Source organism: Bombina bombina, chromosome 2 (assembly GCF_027579735.1).
Source record: "Bombina bombina isolate aBomBom1 chromosome 2, aBomBom1.pri, whole genome shotgun sequence".
Classification (NCBI taxonomy): domain Eukaryota; kingdom Metazoa; phylum Chordata; class Amphibia; order Anura; family Bombinatoridae; genus Bombina; species Bombina bombina.
In genome coordinates, this window is record NC_069500.1 from 609,927,056 (window position 1) to 609,945,316 (window position 18,261).

An 18,261-nucleotide genomic window follows, 5' to 3' on the forward strand; every position below is an offset into this window, starting at 1 on the left:
GCGCAATGCTGCCCCCTGCACATTTGCGGCCAATCGGCCGCTAGCAGGGGGTGTCAATCATCCTGATTGTATCTGATCGGGATGATCGCAGTCCGCCACCTAAGAGGTGGCAGATGAGTTAAGGAGCATTGGTCTTACGACTGCTGCTTCTTAACTTATGTTTCTAGCGAGTCGGAAACATCGGGAGGAGCAAGCAGCATCAGCTACTTGATAAATCTCTGCCTAGGTCTCCACTTGCACAAACCAGATGTGTGCTAATATAGTTTGAGCTGTGCAAACGTGTTTATTTACAGCAATACACATGCAAATTAGGGCTGGTGCGGTATTGCTTATTGCGACCCAAGCTTACAATAGCACACCTCTTGTAATGTAGCCCAGTATGTGGACACCTGACCATCACACGTATATGAGCTTGTTGGACATCCTATTCCAAAACCATGGGCATTAATATGGTGTTCTTTCTACAACATTTTGTAGTTTGTCTGTGGGAATTTGATTCCATTCAGCCATAAGAGCATTTGTAAGCTCAGGAACTGATGTTGGACGAGAATGTCTGGCTCGCAATAAGCATTCCAATTCATCCAAAGGTGTTCAGTGGGGTTGAGGTCAGGGCTTTATGCAGGCTTCTCAAATTTCTCAACACCAAACTTGTCAAATCATGTCTTCATATACCTCGCTTTGTGCACAGTCATGATGGAACAGGAAAGGGCCTTCCCCAATCTATTGCCACAGAGCTGAAAGTGCCCAATTGTCTAAAATGTCTTTTTTTATCCTGTAGTATTGAGATGACCCATCTCTGGAACTAAGGGGCATGGACCAAACCCTGAAAAACAGCCTCATTATCCCTCCTCCACCAAACTTTACAGTAGGCACTATGCATTCCAGTAGGTTGTGTTCTTCTGGCATCTGCCACACCAAGATTCTTCCATCAGACTGCCAGAGAGTGAAGCATGATTAATCACTTCAGATATGTTTCCACTGCTCTTAAGTCCAGTGAGGTGTGCTTTACACCACACCAGCCAACACTTGGCATAGCACATGTTGATGTGAAGCTTTTGTACAGCTGCTTGAAGCTCCTAATACAATGATGTTGCTTCCAAAGGCCGTTTGCAACTCTGTAGTGAGGGATGTAACAGATGATAGGCAATTTTTATGCCCTATGCAGTTCAGCACTCAGAGCCCTGCTTTGTGAGTTTGCGTAGTCTACCAATTTGTGGCTGGGCTGTTTTTGCTATTAGACGTTTACACATCACGTTGTACAGCTGCTTGAAGCTCCTAATACAATGATGTTGCTTCCAAAGGCCGTTTGCAACTCTGTAGTGAGGGATGTAACAGATGATAGGCAATTTTTATGCCCTATGCAGTTCAGCACTCAGAGCCCTGCTTTGTGAGTTTGCGTAGTCTACCAATTTGTGGCTGGGCTGTTTTTGCTATTAGACGTTTACACATCACAACTATAGAACTTACATTTGACCAGGGCAGATCTGGAAGGGTAGAAATTTCACAAACTGACTTGTAACAAAGGTGGCATCCAACAGTGCCACTGAGGTCTTCAGTATGACACATTGTACTGACAATATTTATCTATGGAGATTTGATGACTATGTGTTGGTTTTTTTACACCATTAAAAGGATAGTAAAGTCCAAATTAAACTTTCATGATTCAGATAGGGCATGCAATTTTAACAACTTTCTAATTTACTTTTATCATCAAACTTGCTTTGTTCTCTTGCTATTCTTTGTTGAAAGCTAAACCTAGGTAGGTTCATATGTTAATTTTTAAGCCCTTGAAGGCCGCCTCTCATCTTACAGTTTTTCACAGCTAGGGGGTGTTAGTTCATGTGTTTCATATAAATAACACTGTGCTCACGCACATGAAGTTATTTAAGAGTCATCACTATATGCCTGAGATGCAAGTCTGTCAAAAGATCTGAGCTAAGGAGGCAGTCAGCAGAAGCTTAGATACAAGGCAATTACAGAGGTAAAATGCATATTAATATAACACTGTTGGTTATGCAAAACTGGTGAATGGTAAATAAAGGGATGATTTATCTTTTTAAACAATAGCATTTTTGGTGTTTACTATCCCTTTAAGAATAAGTGTGAATGAAAGTTTGGGTACTCAATAATAACAAGAGGTGTCCACATCCTTTTGGTTAATATAGTGTGCATTTAAAATATTATGTGTATCAAACTGTATTCTATCTGGATACCAACAGGTAAAAAGTCGCTGTTGCCATATTCATGTATCTTTTATTTAACACATTTTGGTGTATACATACGAAAAATAGAAAATGTTCCCTTATTATACCATTTTAGGTGTTGCCATATACGATAATATGCACCTAAGAATAATGGGGAAAGATCTATAGTTGTAAATGTTTGTTACAGAGTAAGTAAAAATGCATCAGATCTAAAGCGTATTTTGTACCAGAGGTGCTAACATATTAAAAAGTACAAGACTCAAGTGATTTTCTGCTCCTGAATTTTGTTATATGCAATTAAATTAACTGTTCATTAATTGTGTTTTATGTTCTTATGTTTGTGGTATTACAAAAAAATGCAATGTTACATGCATTGTGACTAGTGATGGGCGAATGTGTAAATTTCTGAATTCGAATGTTAGAACGAATGTTATTACCGAAATTTGAATTACAAATCCGAATGTTGATACGAACGAATATTCTTAAAAAAATTCTATAATCGAATGCTATTTACAATTTTCGAATGTCTCTTTCGAATTTGAATGTTTATAATTAGATCGATAGTCCACATTCGAAATTTTGAATTTAACATTCTATTTAACAAATACTATTCAGAACAGTTCAATAGTTCATGTGGTAGGGAATCTAGTAAATTGATACATAATAAATACAAATATATCAATTTGAATGTTTCTATTTCGATCGAATATTGCATCATTCGAATATTACATTTAAAGAAAGCATTAGAAATACTATTACAAACATATAAATTTGAATTTTTCGAATTCGAATATTACATTTAAATAAAGCGTTATAGAAATACTATTACAAATATACAAATTCAAATTTTTCAAATTCGAATATTGCATCATTCGAATATTACATTTAAAGAAAGCATTATAGAAATACTATTACAAATATACAAATTCAAATTTTTCGAATTCGAATATTGCATCATTTGAATATTACATTTAAAGAAAGCATTAGAAATACTATTACAAATAAATAAATTCGAATTTTTCAAAACAAATATTTTTGAATTTAATCGTTAAATTCTAATCCAAACATTCGGAATTCGAATGTTAGAATGTTATGTAAACATTCGAAATTCGATTCAGTATATTTCTGGCATGGCTGTTTTTTTTGGTTCAGATCAATGTGGGCTATGAAAAATAAAAGTGACCCTGTAATGATGTGCTGGAATCAAAAATTTTTAACAAATAGTCATTAAAAATACATTCTAGTTTCTGAGTTATGCTGTGTAATTGTTTATGCAAATGTGTGCTATTGTATGCTAATTCATGTTTTATTTTCCTGGAAAGGCGGCACCCCTGTATGGTATACGTGACTTTCTGCCCATTCTTGACACGTATCATCTCTCTATATTGTATTGATGCCAGTATCATTACCAAAGCAGCATATTTGGCATTTATTTGAGGTCTATATGAAATTTTCTCAATTTCCCTGACATTTTTTTCTAAGACACTTAAAGGGACATGAGACCCACATTTTTTCTTTCATGATTTAGAAAGAAAATGCAATTTTAAACATCTTTCTAATTTACTTCTATTATCTAATTTGTTTTATTCTCTTGATATTCTTTGCTGAAAAGCATATCTAGATATGCTCAGTAGCTGCTGTCTGGTTGCTTCACATAGAAGCCTCATGTGATTGGCTCACCATGTGCATTGCTTTTTCTTCAACTAAGTATATTTAAAAAATGAAGCAAAATAAATAATAAAAGTAAATTGTAATGTTGTTTAAATTTATATTCTCTATCTGAATCATGAAAGAAAGATTTTGGGTTTAGTGGCCCTTTAAAAAGAATTTGATTAAATATTGTCAATTTAAATATTGTCAAAATGCTTTTACTTTCATGTGTCACTGATTTTCTGTGTGCTGTGTGAGTTAAGTTTTGTAGCGCACCTGTGTCAACTAAGGCTGCACTTCAACAAACAATATTTTCACTTGAAACCTGTTTTTAGTGTGTAATATTCATGCATAACACTCATTCACAAGCTTGTATGTAACTTGAATCATAACACTATTACTGGAGGCAAAGAAAGAGAAAATATATATTCTGATCTGTTGGACAGCACCTAGAGATCTACCAAGAGATCATAATCTATTTTCAAGTATAGGTGATTTCAATTATGTACTGTATTTGTATCTACTTCAAATAAACTGGAAATCCTCCATCATTTAAGTTTACTAATGTAAAACTATAAATTATTTTTAGTATGAATTTATTTGTTATTTAGTCATATTAAGAAATTGTATATTAATATACACATGTGTTTTTGCATTTGTCTATCTTTCTATCTATCTATCCACATATCCTATAATATAAAAGGCCAAGTGTGTTTGTCCGAAGCTGTCATGCGCAGTAGAGACAGCACGAGGACAAACACACCTGGCCATACCTGACATGCTGTTTGCGGTGGTGGGGTGAAAGTGGGGGGAGAGAGAGAGCAAAAGAGAGGGGAGAGAGAAAATAAGAGGGGGAAAGAGAGAGCAAAAGAGAGGGGAAGAGAGAGAGCAAAAGAGAGGGGGGAGAAAGAGCAAAATAAGAGAGAGGGGGAGAGTGGGGGGAGAGAGAGCAAAAGAGAGGGGGAGAGAGAGCAATAGAGAGGGTAAGAGAGAGAGCAAAATAGAGGGATGGAGAAAGAGCAAAAGAGAGGGGAAAGAGCAAAATAGAGGGAAGAGAGAGAAAAAGAGAGTGGGGAGAGAGAGCAAAAGAGGGGGGGAGAGAGAGCAAAAGAGAGGGGAGAGGGAGAGCAAAAGAGAGGGGGGGAGAGAGAGCAAAAGAGATGGGGAAGAGAGAGCAATAGAGAGGGGGAGAGAAAAATAGAGGGGGGAGAGAGATCAAAAGAGAGGGGGAAAGATAGCAATAGAGAGGGGGAGAGAGAGCAAAAGAGAGGGATGAGAGAGAGAGCAAAGGAGAGGGGAAAGAGACAGAGCAAAAGAGAGGGGAGAGAGAGAGAGAGCAAAAAAAGAGGGGGAGAGAAAGAGCAAACGAGAGGGGGGAGAGAGAGCAAAAGAGAGGGGGGGAGGGAGAGCAAAAGAGAGGGGGGAGAGAGAGCAAAAGAGAGGGGGGGAGAGAGAGCAAAAGAGAGGGGGGAGAGAGAGAAAGAGGGGGAGAGAGAGCAAAAGAGAGGGGGAGAGAGAGCAATAGAGAGGGGGAGAGAGAGAGCAAAAGAGAGGGGGAAGAGAGGGGGAGAGAGAGAGCAAAAGAGAGGGGAGAGAGACAGAGCAAAAGAGAGGGGGAAGAGAGGGGGAGAGAGAGAGCAAAAGAGAGGGGGGAGAGAGAGAGCAAAAGAGAGGGATGGAGAGAGAGAGCAAAAAAAGGGGAGAGAAACAGAGCAAAAGAGAGGGGGAGAGAGCGCAAAAGAGGGGGAGAGAGAGAGAGCACAAAAGAGAGGGGGAGAGCAAAAGAGCAAAAGAGGGGGGAGAGAGAGAGTGCAAAAGAGAGGGGGAGAGAAAGAGTGCAAAGGAGAGGGGGAGAGAGAGCGCAAAAGAGAGAGAGAACGCAAAAGAGAGGGGGAGAGAGAGAGCGTAAAAGAGAGGGGGAGTGAGCGCAAAAGAAAGGGGGAGAGAGAGCAAAAGAGAGGGGGGATAGAAAGCAAAAGAGAGGGGGAGAGAGGGAGCAATAGAGAGGGGGGAGAGAGAGAGCAAAAGAAAGGTGGAGCGAGAGAAAGGGCAAAAGAGAGGGGGAGAGAGCGCAAAAGAGAGGGGGAGAGAGAGCAAAAGAGAGGGGGAGAGAGAGAGCAAAAGAGAGGTGGAGCGAGAGAGAGCGCAAAAGAGAGGGGGAGAGAGCGCAAAAGAGAGTGGGAGAGAGCCCAAAAGAGAGGGGAAGAGAGAGAGCAAGGGGTGGGACCACTGTACTGCAATAAATGGCCCGTGTAAACGGGCTTTAGGACTAGTACATATCTAAAGGAAGAGGTGAGAGAAACAGAGCAAAAGAGAGGGGAGAGAGGGAGAGAGACAGAGCAAAAGAGAGAGGGGAGAGAGAGAGAGCAAAAGAGAGGGGGGAGAGAGAGCAAAAGAGAGGGGAGAGAGAGAGAGCGCAAAAAAGAGGGGGGAGAGAGAGAGCGCAAAAGTGAGGGGGGGGGGGGAGAGAGTGCAAAAGAGAGGGGGAGAGAGAGCAAAAGAGAGGGGAGAGAGAGAGAGCGCAAAAAAGAGGGGGGAGAGAGAGCGCAAAAGTGAGGGGGGGGGGAGAGAGAGCAAAAGAGAGGGGGGAGAGAGAGAGCAAAAGAGAGGGGGGAGAGAGAGCAAAAGAGGGGGGAGAGAGAGAGAGCGCAAAAAAGAGGGGGGAGAGAGAGCGCAAAAGTGAGGGGGGGGGAGAGAGTGCAAAAGAGAGGGGGAGAGAGTGAGTGCAAAAGAGAGGGGGAGAGAGAGAGCGTAAAAGAGAGGGGGAGTGAGCGCAAAAGAAAGGGGGAGAGAGAGCAAAAGAAAGGGGGGATAGAAAGCAAAAGAGAGGGGGAGAGAGGGAGCAATAGAGAGGGGGGAGAGAGAGAGCAAAAGAAAAGTGGAGCGAGAGAGAGGGCAAAAGAGAGGGGGAGAGAGCGCAAAAGAGAGGGGGAGAGAGAGCAAAAGAGAGGGGGAGAGAGAGCAAAAGAGAGGTGGAGCGAGAGAGAGCGCAAAAGAGAGTGGGAGAGAGCCCAAAAGAGAGGGGAAGAGAGAGAGCAAGGGGTGGGACCGCTGTACTGCAATAAATGGCCCGTGTAAATGGGCTTTAGGACTAGTACATATCTATAGGAAGAGGTGAGAGAAACAGAGCAAAAGAGAGGGGAGAGAGGGAGAGAGACATCGCAAAAGAGAGAGGGGGGAGAGAGAGAGCAAAAGAGAGGGGGGAGAGAGAGAGCAAAAGAGAGGGGGGAGAGAGAGCAAAAGAGAGGGGAGAGAGAGAGAGAGCGCAAAAAAGAGGGGGGAGAGAGAGCGCAAAAGTGAGGGGGGGAGAGAGTGCAAAAGAGAGGGGGAGAGAGAGAGAGTGTAAAAGAGAGGGGGAGTGAGCGCAAAAGAAAGGGGGAGAGAGAGCAAAAGAGAGGGGGGATAGAAAGCAAAAGAGAGGGGGAGAGAGGGAGCAATAGAGAGGGGGGAGAGAGAGAGCAAAAGAAAGGTGGAGCGAGAGAGAGGGCAAAAGAGAGGGGGAGAGAGCGCAAAAGAGAGTGGGAGAGAGCCCAAAAGAGAGGGGAAAGAGAGAGCAAGGGGTGGGACCGCTGTACTGCAATAAATGGCCCGTGTAAACGGGCTTTAGGACTAGTACATATCTAAAGGAAGAGGTGAGAGAAACAGAGCAAAAGAGAGGGGAGAGAGACAGAGCAAAAGAGAGAGGGGGGAGAGAGCAAAAGAGAGGGTGGAGAGAGAGAGCAAAAGAGAGGGGGGAGAGAGAGCAAAAGAGAGGGGAGAGAGAGAGAGCGCAAAAAAGAGGGGGGAGAGAGAGCGCAAAAGTGAGGGGGGGGAGAGAGTGCAAAAGAGAGGGGGAGAGAGTGAGTGCAAAAGAGAGGGGGAGAGAGAGAGCGCAAAAGAGAGGGGGAGAGAGAGTGTGCAAAAGAGGGGGGAGAGAAAGCGCAAAAGAGAGAGAGAACGCAAAAGAGAGGGGAGAGAGAGTGCAAAAGAAAGGGGGAGAGAGAGCAAAAGAGAGGAGGAGAGAGGGAGCAAAAGAGAGGGGAGAGAGAGAGAGCAAAAGAGAGGTGGAGCGAGAGAGAGCGCAAAAGAGAGGGGTAGAGAGCGCAAAAGAGAGGGGGAGAGAGCACAAAAGAGAGGGGGAGAGAGAGAGCAAAAGAGAGGGGGAAAGAGCACAAAAGAGAGGGGGAGAGAGAGCACAAAAGAGAGGGGAGAGAGAGAGAGCAAAAGAGAGGTGGAGCGAGAGAGAGCGCAAAAGAGAGGGGGAGAGAGCGCAAAAGAGATGGGTATAGAGCACAAAAGAGAGGGGGGAGAGAGAGCAAGGGGTAGGACCGCTGTACTGCAAAAAATGGCCCGTGTAAACGGGCTTTAGGACTAGTACATATATATAAATGAAGAGGTGATTTGTACATAGTTTTGCTTTTTCACCTTGTTACATGATTTTTGTAGCAAACGTTCTCTACTGAGCACAGGCAAGAAACTGACTGGAGCTAGTGTATATGTCTCCTAGCAACCACTTACAAGTGCCAATTCCTCCTTTTCCTTCTTGTATAGACCATAGCGCCCTTGTAGGGCTGTCGTAGGAAGTAATGGTTCCTGCACAAATTAAGTTAAAAAAAAATGAAAGAAAGAAAACACAAAATCCTTTTAAAAGATTAACAATATATATTGCAAATTCCATCAAGTATAACCCATAACTTATTAAAACATTATCCCTTTAAAAAATGAATTGTTATCTATTAAGGTAGTTAATTAACTTCTATTACTCACTTGTAAATATCTAATTAGTGCAATTCTCCTATATTCTCCTAAATGCCTCAGCTGTCCCCTGACATCCAGGGTGTACAATTAAAATGTTCTACACTCACAGTGGGTCACTGTATGTGCTATCCATCTTCTTTCTGACATCTGATTATTAGCTTAGGATAGGGTCACATGATAGACCCCTAGGAATTCTATCAATGGTGGTTCCTTTAGATATTATTGGTCAGGTTTGTAACAAGTAAGAGCTATAACTCTTTTAAACAATACAGAGAAGGAAACAGAAGATTGACAGAACACTGCAGCCAAAGAGATTACAGAGTTATGAATCTCGTGAAATAGGACCTGATGATTAAAATCTTGCCAGGATGGAGAGAAATCATGAAAAATATTTGGGATTATTTTTAGACCTTATATTTTAATGTATGTGTCTCTGTTTTACAGAATAAACTGATTTTTCGACCTCATTTTTTCAGGATTCAGAATCTACCATCTATCAACCTATCTATCTATCTATCTATCTATCTATCTATCTATCTATCTATCTATCTATCTAATGTGCCAACAGATTCTGAAGAGCTATACATAGGGTACAATAAATAAATAAATAATATATAAAAACTAGAAAGAAAAGTAGATTGAGACTGAAGAATTACAAGGCGATATTACCTAGAAATCCTAAGAATCTGAGTGGTACCTTAAAACAAAAGGCGAGCAACCATAAACCCCTTAAAAAGAGGAGTGCGTTATTTGAAGGAATATATATATATATATATATATATATATATATATATTTATATTTATATATATACACAGTTACACACACACACAAATTATAATTATATAGTATACAAATATGTGTTTTATTCTCTATATAAAGTGTTTTATTCTTTATGTTATACACTTGACAAAAAGTTATAGACCCATTATGATTGTAGTTTCTGTGATAGAAAGTGGGAAATAATATCAGCTTCTCGTAGGCATTACATGTTAATCTATCTAACATACACACACAAATCCCCTGAACGTTGCAAGTATAACTTCCAACCCTAGATGAGATACTGATACCTAACTTTTCAAGTAAAGGTGTTATTAATATTCTTATTTCTTACTTCTTTAAAAAAAAAAAAAAAAGTTCTTTCCAAGAATAAAATGGTTTGATCAAATAACAGACTCTGCTAGAGATCAGCAACAATCGTTTCAGAGCAGTCTCTAGAATACAGTTCCACACATGTAGTCAATATATCACTTTAACTATTGCGGGCTACTTCTTTTTACCATCTCTTCCGTAGCCATGTGGAATACTCATCTTCTCTAATCCTTGTCTATAGCATTTCCAAAGTATTTTACAAGCTCAGAGTAAATGACTTTAATGCTTTGCAGCAGCTGAGCTAGTAGCACACATGATATCTTAAATGTAACAATCAAAGGAGCATGCAAGATTTTGGAATTTCCGCTGACTTGCAGATGTGCATGCCCAGCTCCAATAGATCTAATACCTACTTTAAACAAAAGCAGCTCAAACATAATAACATCTTATTGCCATGTGTCAACACTCAAAAGTGTTTGGGGAGAAAGAAGGTAAGAAGTACTCTTATGGGATATAATAGGTTTTGTATTGCTCAGTATAATGTCCACAGCAATTTCATTTATCTGATTATTTGCAAGATATCTAGCTCATAAATGCAATTAAATACAAATAAATAGTAGTTATTTTGTGATAGATAGATAGATAAATAGATAGAGATAGATAGACCACAGGCATTTCCACTATTTATTTTCTTAAATAAAAGTGGTGTTTAACATAATATGCTGTATAAAGGTGGTGCACTGGGAAGGGCTTACATGTGTGTATGTGTGTGTATGTATATATATATATATATATATATATATATATATATATATATATATATGTGTGTGTGTGTGTATTTGTATGTGTGTATTTACATATGTGTATGTATCTATATGCACACAGACATATACACATGCACATATATATATACAGACATGCCAATACACACACATATAGGTCCGTCTACATTGGTAAAACGGAATGCACCCTGAAAGAAAGGATGGCCACGCATAGGTCAAGTATCAGAATGGCCATTAAAAAGGGCAAAAGAGACCAGCCATTTGCCAAACACTTCCTAGAGAGGTGACACCCCGTGTCCAGTCTAAGGTGCTGTCCCATAGACCACATACCACTACCTAAAAGGGGTGGGAATAGAAAAAAGGCACTAGTACAGAGAGAGTAAATGGATTTATGAGTTAGACACAGTACATCCAAGAGGCCTGAATACCGACTTATCATTATCATGTTTTCTGTAAAGCACCGGCAAGCATAGATGAGTGAGGATAGAGTTAGACTAAACCCTAATGTCTATGTTAAATGTTATTTGTTATCTATTGTTGCTGGTTTTAACCATTGTGTAGAACAAACAACTGCTAATAATTGGACGCTTTGTGTTTTCTAGCCAGAATTAGTAACAATGAGGAACAAGAAGCAAAGTCTGCAAGTGGTTCATGTTTACACTAGATGGCAGAGAAGCTGTGCACCCTGGGAGCTGGGAGTGGCTTGTGAGTACAAGAGAGTATATTAGGGTGCTGATGTTCACTGTATTGTTACCTTGACAAAGGCCCAGGTGGAGGCCGAAATGTTGGACTATGTCACAATAAAGAAGTTGAAAATGAAAAGCTGAGCTGAGTCATATGTATAGATATCAATACTTGATGGAAGCTCAATAAAGCAAATCTAAGAGTGCAATCTCATACTGATAAGTATATATAAATATACATATATACATACATACATATAGACGCAACTTTTAAAATTATGGGGAGGCGAAAAGTGAGTTGAAATCCATTATCCTCCACTATGCATAACATGTAGAGAGAATAACTCATTGTGTGTAGCCCATTAACAAATCTAGACTAGTCAGAAGGCTTGCTTTATTTGCCACAGAAGACCTCTGGTTACATTGTTTCCTATGCAGCAAAGGATTCTAGGTAAGACATGCAAATGAGGTTCATAATAACTTACTTCAGTCTGCTTTTAGGTATATTCCCTTTATGACATAGCATCACTGTATGTAGAGAGAATAACTAATACTGAATAAAGCAGATGTAAGTAAAAAATTGAGTCATTGTATACCTTAATCCCAGAATCCTTTGCTGCCTTGTAAACAATATAACCAGAGGTCTTCTGTGGGAAAAGCAAAACTTCTGACTTGACTAGAATTGTTAATGGGCTACACAATTAATTATTCTCTTTACATTTTGTGCATAGTGGAGGATTTTAAAGTAGCAATAACAGAAATGTATTCAAATACCCTTTATTAAGAAAAATATAGTGTATTCAAATGAGCAGCACCCAATTCTGATCACGTGGCTTTTTTCAAAACTCAACACAAGTTTCAAAAGAGTTTCAAATGAAAATGTAATGACTAAGTGATATATATCTTTAACAGCTATTTTACAATGTAATGTAATACCTTAAAGGGACAGTCTAGTCAAAATTAAACTTTCATGATTTATATAGGGCATGTAATTTTAAACAACTTTCCAATTTACTTCTATTATCTAATTTGCTCAATTCTTTAGATATCCTTTGTTGAAGAAATAGCAATGCACATGTGTGAGCCAATCACACAAGGGGGCCCATTTATCAAGCTCCGGATGGAGCTTGAGGGCCCGTGTTTCTGGCGAGCCTGCAGGCTCGCCACAAACAGCAGTTATGAAGCAGCGGTCACAAAGACTGCTGCTCCATAACCCTGTCCGCCTGCTCTGAGCAGGTGGACAGACATCGCTGGAATTCAACCCAATCGAGTACGATTGGGTTGATTGACACCCCCTGCTGGTGGCCCATTGGCCGCGGGTCTGCAGGGGGCGGCGTTGCACCAGCAGCTCTTGTGAGCTGCTGGTGCAATGCTGAATACGGAGAGCGTATTGCTCTCCGTATTCAGCGAGGTCTGGCGGACGTGATCCCCACTGTTGGATCAGGTCCGCCAGACCTTGTTAAATAGAGGCCAAGGCCTCTATGTGCAGCAACCAATCAGCAGCTACTGAGCATATCTAGATATGCTTTTCAGCAAGTGATATCAAGAGAATGAAGCAAATTAGATAATAGAAGTAAATTAGAAAGTTGTTTAAAATGACATGCTCTTTCTAAATCACGAAAGAAAAAAATTTGGGTTTCATGTCCCTTTAAGTAACAAATAAGTAATACATGCAGGAGTTGAGCCCTTGTTTTATTGCTTATTATGAAAAAAGGATAGATCCCATCCAATGCCCAGTGCTGGAGAGCTTTTCCTTTAGATATCAGGTAGAGAGTCATCCTATTCTTAAAACTCAATCAGGGTTGTAGGTACCAAGTAATAATGCAGTCTATCACTTCCTATGAGAGCTGCTATAACATTTTCCTATGACTATTAATGTTAAGTATGGTAGCTTGCATTGCTGTTACTAGCCCCTCTACCATTGGTCCTAAAGAAAGTCATACAAAGAAACAAAAGTGCAAATAAGCAAGGAAATGTTAAAGGAAAGTCCAAATAGGCAGAAAATCTGCCTCAGGTGCTTAATTGCAGAGGATCACAGGAAAATATGCAAGGAAGGAAAAGGACAAATATAGTGATGTATGGATAAACTAATCCAATGCCACAGGGAACAATACTCAAATTGGTGAGAGCTATAATTATGCTCTTAGTGATGTCACAGGTAGGTATAAAGCCCCACGGCTCACAAGGCTACTCCCAGGATATAGTAGTTAAAATATTTTATTAAAAACAAGGACAGAAAAACAGACTGTATTAGTCAGATACTAAATGGGCATAAGGAAAACCGGCAAAAGCAAACAGCCAAACAGCTTTACAATTTGCAATCATCCAGAAGCCCTAAATCTCTGACCGTTAGATAATACAAATGTCCATTAAGGGATAAACTTCCTATTACGTCTTTTCTGTACCCAACACATTGAATAAATAAAGACACTTGACAACGGGTTATATGGGCTAAAGACCGGTCACGGTCATGTTTATTAATAACAATAAGCCTTTAAAACTAGGCTTATTCAACTATGCCAAAATAGGCAACTTTAAATATATATAAAGAACTATATTAGTTCTTCGCTGGTGACGGCAAAGACTAGCTAAATTAACCCTTACTGACAGACGGCCAGGGCCCTACACGGTGTTTGCAACGTGGCAGGTTGCCACGCCCAATTGGCAGGGAGAGAGAGCTGTAAGCTATAGAGGTATTTGCCTAAGATTCGTAGGGGGGAGTAACCCCTAGGACAGCACCTAGTGGGTGTCACCTCCCCCATCCCATGACATCACTCGTCTCGCACCCTGCCCGCTCTCTAGGCCCTGACCGACCGCCAGCCGGGGCATACAACCAGCCCAGTAAGGCAATCCCCCCCAGAACGGGTCGTAAAAACACGCTCTAAGGGGGGTGGAAGACTAAATTAAACCCCTGGGCTTATTGGGCTAGTTCAAATAAACCTACCCACGCCAGGGGATGGGTCCCTAATCCTACCTAACGCCGCCACTTCTTCCTCCGGGGCCGGGTGGGCGGGGAAAGCTTGCTTGAAGTCTGGAACCAGGAACAAAAGAGGGCCGGATCCACTGCAGTCAGGACCTATAAAGGTAAGCAGAAACACCGCCCCTCCACATGCAACATTGTAACATCTAGTACCTTCCAGACTTCAACTCAGTTATCCCTTAATTTTGCTACAGGCCCACTAGAGGGCCTTCCACTTCCAATATATCTACAAAAATCCAAAGCATGTTTCACTGGTCTGATGCCAGTATTTTATACTTCATGACTAGACTGAAAGTTCCCTTTATTTGTTCCACTGGTAAATTCTAGAGTTTCACAAGTAGTTATTGCTGCCCTAACTTAAAAGTCTGAGTAAGATTTTCTTTTCTCCACTCCAGTTCACAGGTCCATGTGAGGTAACATGCCTCTCAAACCTAGTGAGCTGCCAGGCTGCCTGGCAGATTATATGAAGGTAAGTGCTGATTTTATTTTTCTGAGCTGTGTAGGAAAAATATGGCACTTTAACTCTTCATTTGGATGAGACATTTTTTCTTATTGAATTAGGGGATCATGTAAAAAAGGGCATATTTGAGGCACTGGGGACGAGGAGACATAGGCTCAATGTGTGGTGTGTTGTCACAGCATTACTTCAGAGTATAATAATGCCGGCCGGGAGGTTAATTTTATTACGCCCACGATGGGCGGGGCTAGCTGAGGTGGCAAGGTTTCTGTTGCGCGCCTTTTCTCCCTCACTTCCTGTGTTCCGGAGGGGACAAGTGCTTTTTGTGTCCTGGTAAGACTTGTAAGCAGTACTAGGGTTGCCAGACATCGTTTTCAGTGCTCTGAGTTGAGTCCGGAATTCTACTAGCAGGATATTGGATCCAGTATTAGCAAGGCATGTAGGCACCTCAGCAAAGCTAAGCTGAGGTGTAGGGGCTGTCTGGAGTATTTGTGACCGTTTTATTCCGTTTTTTGCACTAAAAATAAAGCAGTTTCATTTTAAAATTTAAAGGGACAGTAATGGTTTTTGTGTGTTTATTGCAAATTAAAATATAACTATATTTATTTCGAATTTGTTCAATTCTGAGTAAAGATGGAACAAGAGGCCCTGCAAAATGTTACTTGTTCTTTATGTTTTGATACTAACGTGGAACCACCAATCCCTTTATGTCCCTCATGTATTGAGAGAACATTAAATTACAGGGATAGACTTTTTTCTGAGCCAACATTGTCTAAGGCGGATGCTGTTCAGGGGCCCTCTGACAATGTTCAAGATATGCCGCAGCTTTCTCCTCAAGTGTCCACACATGCAGTGCCCTGCGCTTCCTCTCAAGCTCCGCCTTGAGTTACATTGCAAGACATCGCTACCTTCATGTCTTCTGCGGTATCTGATGCGTTGTCTGCCTTTCCCATGTTGCAGGAAAAGCGCAAGAGGAAATCTATGGATCCAGTGAGTAAGGTTTCTGACACAGTAGTTGCTATTCCAAAAATTCCTTCCCAGAAATCTAAGGAGGAGGATACTTCAGTGGCATCTGAGGGGGAAATCTCAGACTCTGACAGTGTAATTCCTTCTGCTGATGCTGAAGTGGTATAATTTAGATTTAAGATGGAACACCTCCGTTTGTTACTTAAGTAAGGTTTTGGCTACCTTGGATGACTCCAACACTACTGTTGTAGTCAACCCTAAAAAGTCTAGTTGATGTACCTTCCATGGTGGAGATCTTTCCTGTACCAGATCGGGCTACAGAGATTATTGCTAGGGAATGGGAGAGTCCTGGTATCCCTTTTTTCGCCATCCCCTATTTTTAAGAAGATGTTTCCTATTGCTGACTCTATCAAGGAGTCTTGACAGATGGTTCCTAAGGTGGAAGGGACAATTTACACTTTGGCTAACATAACCACTATTCCCATAGAGGATAGTTGTTCATTGAAGGATCCTATGGATAAGAAGTTGGAGGGGTTGCTCAAAAAGATGTATGTACACCAGGGTTTACCATGGCAACTGGCGGTGTGTATTGCTGCCATCACTAGTGCAGTGGCATACTGGTTTAATGCGTTGTCTGATTCTATTCAGACCGACACTCCCCTTGAAGAGATCCAGGACAGGGTCAAGGCAATTAAGTTGGCCAATTACTTACGGATGCTTCCCTTCAGGTTATCAAGCTGGGAGCAAAGATTTCTGGTTTTTCCGTTCTGGCCCGCAGAGCCTTATGGTTGAAATCCTGGTCTGCGGATGTTTTGTCTAAGTCTAAGCTTTTAGGGATTCCCTACAAGGATAAGACCTTTTTTGGGCTGGGCTTGGCTAAAATTATTTCTGACATTATGGGAGGAAATGGTCATTTCCTCCCTCAGGATAAGAGGAATAAGCAGAAGGGACATCAGAGTAATTTTTGTTCCTTTTGAAACTTCAAAGGTGAGCCTTCCACTCCCTCTGCCAAGCAAGATCAGTCCAAACCTTCCTGGAGAACTAACCAGGCTTGGAACAAGGGGAAGAAATCTAAGAAGCCCATTAAGGACTCAAAGTCAGCATGAAGGGTCTGCCCCCGATCCAGCACCGGATATTGTGGGGGGCAGACTCTCCTTTTTCACTCAGGCCTGGGTTCAGGATGTTCCAGATCCCTGGGCGGTGGACATTGTGTTCCAAGGATACAAACTGGAACCCAGGGGCAGGTTTCTGCTCTCAAGATTATCTGTAGACCAGATAAAAAGAGAGGTGTTCTTACACTGTGTTTGGGACCTTTCTGACCTGGGAGTGATAGTTCCTGTTCCCATGCAGGAACAGGGTCTGGGATTTTACTCCAATCTGTTCGTGGTTCCCAAAAAAGAGGGAACTTTTAGACCAATTTTTGATCTCAAGAGTCTAAACAAGTTCCTCAGAGTACCATCCTTCAAGATAGAAACTATTTGTTCCATTCTTCCCTTGGTTCAAGAGGGTAAATTCATGACAACAGTAGATTTAAAGGATGCGTACATGCATGTTCCTATCCACAGGGATCATCACAGATTTCTGAGGTTCGCTTTTCTATACAAGCACTTCCAGTTTGTGGCTCTTCCATTCCGCCTTGCCACAGCTCCTTTTTCAAAGGTCCTGGGATCCCTGTTGGCAGTGCTCCGGTTGTGGGGCATTGCAGTGGGGCCTTATCTGGACGACATTCTGGTTCAGGCACTATCCTTTCAACAAGCAAACTCCCACACGAAGATGTTGTTGTCCTTTCTGCGTTCTCACGGATGGAAGGTAAATTTGGGAAAGAGTTCCTTGATTCCAGCTACAGGGGTAGTGTTCCTGGGAACCATAAAGATTCCGTATTAATGAGAATATTTCTTACAGAGATCAGAAAATCAAAGAACATCGACTCTTGTCAGGCCCTTCAGTCCTCTCCTTGGCTGATGGTAGCTGCCATGGACATCATTCCATTTGCCCGGTTCCATCTCAGACCTCTGCAGTTATGCATGCTCAGGCAGTGGAATGGGGATTATGTGGATCTATCTCCACAAATTCTTCTGGATCAGGCAACAAGAGACTCTCTTCCTTGGTGGTTGTCTCAGGATCATCTCTTCCAGGGAACCTGCTTTCGCAGACCCTCCTGGGTGATTGTAACAACAGACGCCAGCCTACTGGGATGGGGAGCAATCTGGGGCTCTCTAAAGGCTCAGGGAACATGGGCTCAGGAGGAGTCTGTTCTCCTCATAAACATCCTAGAACTGAGGGCAATCTTCAATGGTCTTCTGGCTTGGCCTCAGTTAGCTTCAGCTCAGTTTTTCAGGTTCCAATTGGACAACATATCTTCAGTGGCTTACATCAACCATCAGGGAGGAACTCGGAGTTCCTTGGCCATGACAGAGGTAGCCAAGACCCACAACTGCTGTCTATCTGTGATCCACATTCAAGGAGTGGACAATTGGGAAGCAGATTTTCTGAGCAGACAGACTTTTCACCCGGGGAAGTGGGAAGTCCATCCGGAGGTGTTTTCAAGCTTGAGTCTCAAATTGGGACAGCCGGAGCTGGATCTCATGGAGTAGAGTTTGGATTCCTAGAGTTCTGTCCTTTCTCCAGGAGGGTTTGGAGAAGGGTTTATCGGCAAGTACCATGAAGGGTCAAATATCTGCCTTATCTATTTTGTTACATAAACGTCTGGCA

At 41.6% G+C, this 18,261-nt stretch overlaps 1 long non-coding RNA gene across 1 annotated transcript in view; it reads left to right on the forward strand.

Annotated features, from left to right (window-relative positions):
* Positions 1 to 9,964: 9,964 nt before the first annotated feature.
* Positions 9,965 to 18,261, forward strand: part of LOC128647926 (uncharacterized) — a 101,217-nt gene continuing 92,920 nt past the window's right edge. The window contains exons 1-2 of the long non-coding RNA XR_008400460.1: positions 9,965 to 10,172; positions 11,066 to 11,168. This is a non-coding gene — a long non-coding RNA (uncharacterized LOC128647926). The remainder of the gene's footprint in view (positions 10,173 to 11,065; positions 11,169 to 18,261) is intronic.